The 7,739-nt window shown below is 33.6% G+C and overlaps 1 protein-coding gene across 11 annotated transcripts in view; it reads right to left on the bottom strand.

The window, feature by feature from the left end:
* The window catches only part of LOC108358209 (uncharacterized), a 36,845-nt gene that overhangs the window by 24,965 nt on the left and 4,141 nt on the right, over positions 1-7,739 (bottom strand). The window lies entirely within an intron of this gene.

Below are 7,739 nucleotides of genomic sequence, written 5' to 3'. Positions count from 1 at the left end.
TCTAAATTTCGAATTTTTTACTCTGAATTTTTAGAACAATTTAAGGTATGGAGTTTTAAAGCAAATACTATTTGAGTATAGCAAACAATGTGCTGCTTAAAATTTCCGTTGATTTTTTTTATTTTTTTCCGTTGATAAAAAATGGCGTTGATTTAATTTTTTTTGCGAACAATCATAGCGCGTAATTACATACCTGTCATTTTTTTCTTTATATTTAAATAATCATTTAAAATATTTAGGCAATCAAAAGCTCCTCGGGATTCCAGTAAAATTAGTTTTGAATGGAGCACGATATGTTCGCCTTATATCGAGATACATTTACACGTATTTAATTATATAAGAAGAATGTAAAGAAATTTATAATATATTTAAAGATAACTACGAAAAATAAATCACGGACGGAAAGTTCATCAAAAATCTACCAAAATGAGAAAAAATTTACCTTTTTACCAATCCAAATTTTTTCTACCAATTTTGGTAACAATTTACCAAAGTGGCAACCCTGCTTGGCGTCCTATTTTTATTCAAGTATCTGTGCTGGTGTATTTTCTCTATGAAGTAGAGAAGGGNAATATAGGAAATAAATGAAAAACAAGTTGAAGTTTAAAGGTTTGGTTCTCATGAGAGCAACGTCATTTTGGCTTCTACCTGTATTTATGTGCCTTGAGAAGAGAACACAAATATTGGTTGAGAACAGAGAAATACTTTCTTTTTCAGGTTTAAAATGCATACTTGCTGTTAGTTTAGAATAAAAGTTTTCTTCTAAAAATATAAAATTTAAATCTTATCTCATCTTAAGCCATTTTGATGGCATATGAAATAACATAACGAACACACTCAAATTATAAGTGAAAATAATTATAACGAGGCCTACGCCTTTAAATACATAAATACTACGTAAGTATGTATGTATGTAAAAGCAATTTAAAATCGCGATATGAGTAAATTCAAGTGGTCAGGGAATTTTTTGAAACTATTACCCTCCACATATGTATGTACGTGTCCTTGGACCGCATTGTAAACCTATGTATGTATGTATCTATAAGAAAGACGGGTTGATACAACATGGTTTAAAAAAAGTAGGCTCTGCAGATGGCACATAAAAAATTAAATGAATACTAAATATTTACAAGCAAATATGTAAATATTTATATCGCAAAGCTAATCAACAATAGATCAAAAGGGCAAACACAATATTGTAGGCCTGATTATTTTGCATTTCAGCACAATTCGTCGCAGTTAAGAATATTCGCTTATTGATAGTTTGCATCACAGCAAATATAACACCGTGCTACAAAATTTAACTATTTTTGTCTGATTTTTTTAAGGACCTTAAAGTTTTAACAAGGATATAAGATATTGACACCATAAGTATACCTAGGCGATAGAATTGATATATCCAATATGTTACTATGCCATTAATTGTAGCTTTTGACTTTAAAATTTGTTGTGAAAGGAAAAAAATTGTAGCAAAACAAATTTATAACAAAAAAGCTACAATTAATGCCGTTTTAACATTTTCAATATCTCAATTCTATCGGTGTCAAGTTAGCACTACATACCATATTTTTTTAAAATTGAGAGCTACAAATTTTTTCTTTCCACAACAAATTTACAAAAAAAAACTACAATTAATGCCATAGTTAGCTTTTCCAATTTCGAAAAGTGTAGTTCTAACTTGACAGACGCGCAAAAGTCAGCTGTTAATTGTTATCAATTGGCTATTTAAAAGTTGATCAACAGTCCAATCATAGGTAATTAATATTTTACACCCTTACATTCATGTAAATGAACATTTCAATTGTGCAATAGCAATATTGTAACACTTTTTTACCTTTAGTTAAGAAAAGGTAAGTGATTAGAATCCATATGCTATGCACTGCAATTCTTGGCCTATGTGTGAGGAGGGTTTTACCCCTTTTTGCTTTTCGACGCAATTTTCGTAGTTTAGTCACGAATACAACCGAGCCTCTAGGTCTGGGAATTGAGAACTGGCTAGGATTTCCTATTTTAATATGTAGTTTTATTACATAACATATTTTTAAACTACAATAAAGAGTAGAAAAATTAAATTATTTACAATAAGTAATTGCATTATTATGCAAAGAGTGAAAAACTAATTAGCGTGTATTGACCAGACAGCATTAATATTAAATAGGCAACGTCTAATGGAATTACTAGTTCACTTCACTTTGTCAAAGATGCACAATCAATTTTGGTGATACATACATACATATATACATGCATACATATGTAAATATATAGATACTATGTATAAGGACAGGTTCCCGGCCGGAAATAAATCTCGATTTTGGACAGGCGCTGGTCAGCTTCCGTCTAATGCACTGTCGAATTACTAATCAGAATTCCCATATATATAAAATGTAAGACTCGGCCCTTTTTGTAATTTTAGAGATAACCATAATACAAAAAAGAAGGTAGTTTCATTGCAATACCTAGTCCTCAATAATCATTTATTAATTGTAAAACAAAAAATATTTACAAAATTAAAAGGAAATTTGTCTTCGATATGCGCAATAACGCAAATTGAAATTCATGATATGATAAATATTATAGTTATGGACGATAGGAGGTACTCCCGATTGAACTGGCACTCAGAGTCTGGAAGTAAGTAGTGCGTTAAGTGCAGCTTGGTCGTCATGTAAACTCCTTCCGCTCCACCTATTTTCCACCACGTAGTCCATAGCCTTGAGGATTTCAAATACCTCAGCCTGGAAGCCCGAAGCATACTTGTCAAGAGAAAAGTTAATCTTATCCCCATTAACTCCGATAAAGACCTCAGATCCTGACCCAGAGTCAGTTTTGGAGCCATAAGTGAATATTCGATCCGCCTCTCAGTCATATACCAGCATTCGTTTCTTTTTAGTCTGCAGGTGGTCTTTAAGGCTTCCCCACGTAGTAGTTCTTTGAAGTTTTGAAGCAGACTTCCCACGCCCTTGATTGAGAATCTGCTCCACCATGCCACTGACGCATGGCTAATTATGGGTCTGATCATAGAGGCATAAATCCAGAGGATTCCCTATGGTGACACATCCCACGTTTTACGAAAGACCAGTTTACATTGCCAAAATGCTGCGCATTCTTTAGAGGTTTTGTGTTCCTCGTTAGATTTCCACGATAGTTTTGTATCCAGAGTTACTTATAGATACTTCACTTCCGGAAAATTGTGACTCTTTTCATTGTGGGGGCAATGAGACCATTCAACCTTCTCCGAATCCTGGTTTCGAACTATGCTTTAATGACGAAATATATAACAATACATCTTCTTCGGACTATTTAACAAAACAAAAGTTTTATTATGTAAATTTATTTATTTTGTTTAAAATAAAATGAAAAACAGCTTTTTAATAAATAATGTTTCAAAACTAGATTTTATTTTATTTCTTCATCTCTGCACATAGACATTATTCAAAGGATCTTTTAAATGCTTGAGAAAAACGTTCAAATTTGATTATCGAACACATCAAACTTCATCGCAATCTGCTCGTGCTGCACTAGCAATTTTGATTTTTGCTGAAGCTGCTATAAAACCAATCGAGTGTTGCCATGTTACGCTGTTTGTGAATTTGTTGTGAAAAAATAATGCCGAATTAAGTATAAAAACTACTCTTAGTAGTTAGACATTTTTGAACCACTATTCTAGATTTGGTTCTTCCGGACTACTCTCTATGTAGACAAATTATTTCTTTTGTTTTTCTGCTTGTACCTGTAGCCAACCCAATATTTCTCGGTTTCCGAAATATTCGCACAAATGTGTTTTGGGTCGGTCAACGTGACGTCACGCTGAGTACATAAGTATTTTATTTGTATAAAAATTGTCGCTTTTCCATTAAAAAAGCGTTGAAAGTGAAATTGCTGTAATTTTTTTAAAGCAAAAATTTTAGTAATTAAAGAGCCCCTAGGGCTTAAGGGATATTTCGACTATATTTATTATGATTTTTCTTATTGCGTTCTTCACGACTACGATATTATTGTCAGAAATATTTAAATTCACACGCAATCTTATCTGCAAACTATAATATGCAATAAACAAAGAAATGAAGGTTTGAAGCCGACAAGAATGACATACAGGCTTCGCAAAGTAATAAACAACCATAATTATTTATATGGCAAATTGTTAATATTTCCTTCATTTCTGCTTGAATGCATCAAAATGAGATGCTTTCTTAAAACATATAAAGGCATGCAGATATATTTTGACATATGTACATATGTATAAATACGTTTGTACTTCACGCTTTTAACTAAACGATTTCAGGAAACCCCTGTCTTTGAAAGTTATATTGGCAGATCTTCCAATAGCGCGGCCATTCGAAGGCAGACGGTAAAGTTTGTGAACTAAAGTCATATAAAAGTAAAAATCCCAGTAAACGTGTCGATGTGTGTCTGGTGGAAAGCTAAATTTGAAACGTGTCATTATTATTTGACGCACTTTTCCTGAATCAGACTCTGGCCATTCCATACAGAATAAAACATAGTATCCAGCTTTCAAGAAACACAAAAACTCATATAAAAAACGCTCAAGAAAAGTTTTCAGCCGATACCGGCACGATTTTTCTGAGTACTTTCACACCAGCAGCGACATGACGCAGCCACGTGTGTCAAGTTAGCACTACACTTTTCGAAACTGGAAAAGTTAACTATGGCATTAATTGTATTGTTTTTGTTTTAAATTTGTTGCGGAAAGAAAAAATTTGTAGCTCGCCTTTTTTTTAATTATGGAATGCAGTGCTAACTTGACACCATACTCCTAGTCGATAGAATTGAGATATCCAATATGTTACTATGCCATTAATTGTAGCTTTTAATTTTAAAATTGTTGTGAAAAGAAAAAAATTGTAGCTTTCGTTTTTCTGGAAAAAACTGAGTTGACCCTTTTTCGAACAAAATCATACCCTGCAGAAAATCAAATCTGACTAGTTAGAACTATACCGCCGACAGTACCAGTTCTAGCTCAATACCCAAGCAATGCTTTCAACTGTCCAGTTTTACACGGCAATGGCAATAGCTATCACACCATGTTGTCATGTGTCAATTCTGTCGACAATGGTACATGCCGTTGTAACCTTTTCAATATCTCAATTCTGTCGTCAATGGTGCATGGTATCAAGTTAGCACTACATACTAAATTTTGTTCGAAAAAGGGTCAACTCAATTTTTTCCAGAAAACCGAAAGCTACAAATTTTTTTTTTCCACAACAAATTTTAAAGTTAAAGGCTACAATTAATGGCATAGTAACATATTGGATATCACAATTCTATCGACTTGGAGTAAGGTGCCAAGTTAGCACTGCATGCCATTTTTTCTTAAAAAATGAGAGCTACAAATTTTTTCGTTCCACAACAAATTTTAAAGTTTAAAGCTACAATTAATGGCATAGTAACATACTGGATATCTCAATTCTATCGACTAGGTGTATGGTGTCAAGTTAGCACTACATGCCATTTTTTCTTAAAAAACGAGAGCTACAAATTTTTTCTTTCTACAACAAATTTTCATCAAAAACACTACAATTAATGCTGTAGTTAACTTTTCCAATTTCGAAAAGTGTAGTGCTAACTTGACACACGTCTAATCTAGGCCAAAAGCTAACTACGTACAAAATTTTAAGCAAATCGGACCATAACTACGATCTTTTCGAATAGATCGGTCCCTGGTCCACTTCCCGGAAAAAAAATATTCCATATGGTAATCTGGGCAAAAACCTACCTACACACCAAATTTTAAGCAAATCGGACGATAAATACGATTTTTTCGAATAGATCGGTCCCTGGTCCACTTCCCGGAAAAAAAATATTCCATATGGTAATCTGGGCAAAAACCTACCTACACACCAAATTTTAAGCAAATCGGACGATAAATACGATTTTTTCGAATAGATCGGTCCCTGGTCCACTTCCCGGAAAAAAAATATTCCATATGGTAATCTGGGCAAAAACCTACCTACACACCAAATTTTAAGCAAATCGGACGATAAATACGATTTTTTCGAATAGATCGGTCCCTGGTCCACTTCCCGGAAAAAAAATATTCCATATGGTAATCTGGGCAAAAACCTACCTACACACCAAATTTTAAGCAAATCGGACGATAAATACGATTTTTTCGAATAGATCGGTCCCTGGTCCACTTCCCGGAAAAAAAATATTCCATATGGTAATCTGGGCAAAAACCTACCTACACACCAAATTTTAAGCAAATCGGACGATAAATACGATTTTTTCGAATAGATCGGTCCCTGGTCCACTTCCCGGAAAAAAAATATTCCATATGGTAATCTGGGCAAAAACCTACCTACACACCAAATTTTAAGCAAATCGGACGATAAATACGATTTTTTCGAATAGATCGGTCCCTGGTCCACTTCCCGGAAAAAAAATATTCCATATGGTAATCTGGGCAAAAACCTACCTACACACCAAATTTTAAGCAAATCGGACGATAAATACGATTTTTTCGAATAGGTCGGTCCCTGGTCCACTTTCCGGAAAAAAAGCATCCTATGTGCTAATCTAGGCAAAAAGCTACCTAGGTACCAAATTTTAAGCCAATCGGACAATAAATACGATTTTTTCGAATAGATGGGTCCCTGGTCCACTTCCCGGAAGAAAGGATCCTCTTTGCTAACATAGGCAAAAAGCTACCTACGTACCAAATTTTAAGCAAATCGGACGATAAATGCGATTTTTTCGGATAGATCGGTCCCTAGTCCACCGGAGGGTTTTCACAAAATTTTCTCCTTGGAATTACGAACAACTTAAAAAAAAATTTGCCAAATCGGCCCAACCGTTCTCAATTGATGAATTACTATACATTATTCACACCATTTTTATATAATATATATCTGTGTTCGTATGGAAAAGTAGCTTATGTCGAAAGGCTGGCTTTAGTATAAATCGGCATTCGCAGCATACGATTGCAAATGATTCACTGGCGCTGAGCTGTTGTAGAACTTTTGGCAAATAAACGTGCAAGAAGTAGTTCCGATACTAGCAAGTCAATATTCTTATTAAGTCTCATCAAAAAATTCCTTGCCGTTTAAAGAGTAAAGGGAATGCCGCATTATACTAAAGCCAGCCTTTCGACATAAGCTACTTTTCCATATGAACACAGATATATTATATAGATTTTTTACCAAATTGTCTGTACGAAATGTTTTATTTTCTAGATTAATAGCTAAATAAATAGAAAAGAAAACAAAAAAAATCAAATCTTGGGCGTTTTAAGGCCACGCGGGTTCACTAGTACACTTACTACATTTATATATGTTGAATGCATATGATAACACTGAGATTTGTTTTTTATAAAAACAATGCTTCAATAAATAATGAAATCGCATGATTTTTCATTACAAATTTTCGCCTGCGTTCCTTTTTTCTTAAGCATTGATACTTCGATAAATCACTACAATTTTTAATAATCCCGATTTAATAAGCCCGATCTTAGACTGCAGCGCATTTGTTTGAATCAATACATTGATATATCATGAAAAAAAAACCGTATTATGTGCGTTTTTATTGCTTCCCGCCTTCGGTGTTAATTTTTATTTTGGCATTTTATGTTATGTGTGGCAGCACCGATATTTCAGTTCAGTTGGTCTACAAAGCAAAAAGTGAGGTTTAATTTGACAATTTTTACAAGTTTAAATGCAAATTACTTAAAAACTATAAGCCTATGGAGAGAATTTAATGCCCTGTAAGAATATGCAAAGAAACAA

Source organism: Rhagoletis zephyria, unplaced genomic scaffold (assembly GCF_001687245.7).
Source record: "Rhagoletis zephyria isolate East Lansing unplaced genomic scaffold, Rhagoletis_zephyria_1.1 Rzeph_scaffold_00223, whole genome shotgun sequence".
Lineage (NCBI taxonomy): Eukaryota > Metazoa > Arthropoda > Insecta > Diptera > Tephritidae > Rhagoletis > Rhagoletis zephyria.
Note: the sequence above shows the minus strand (reverse complement) of the source record. Positions and strands in the feature narration are given on the sequence as shown.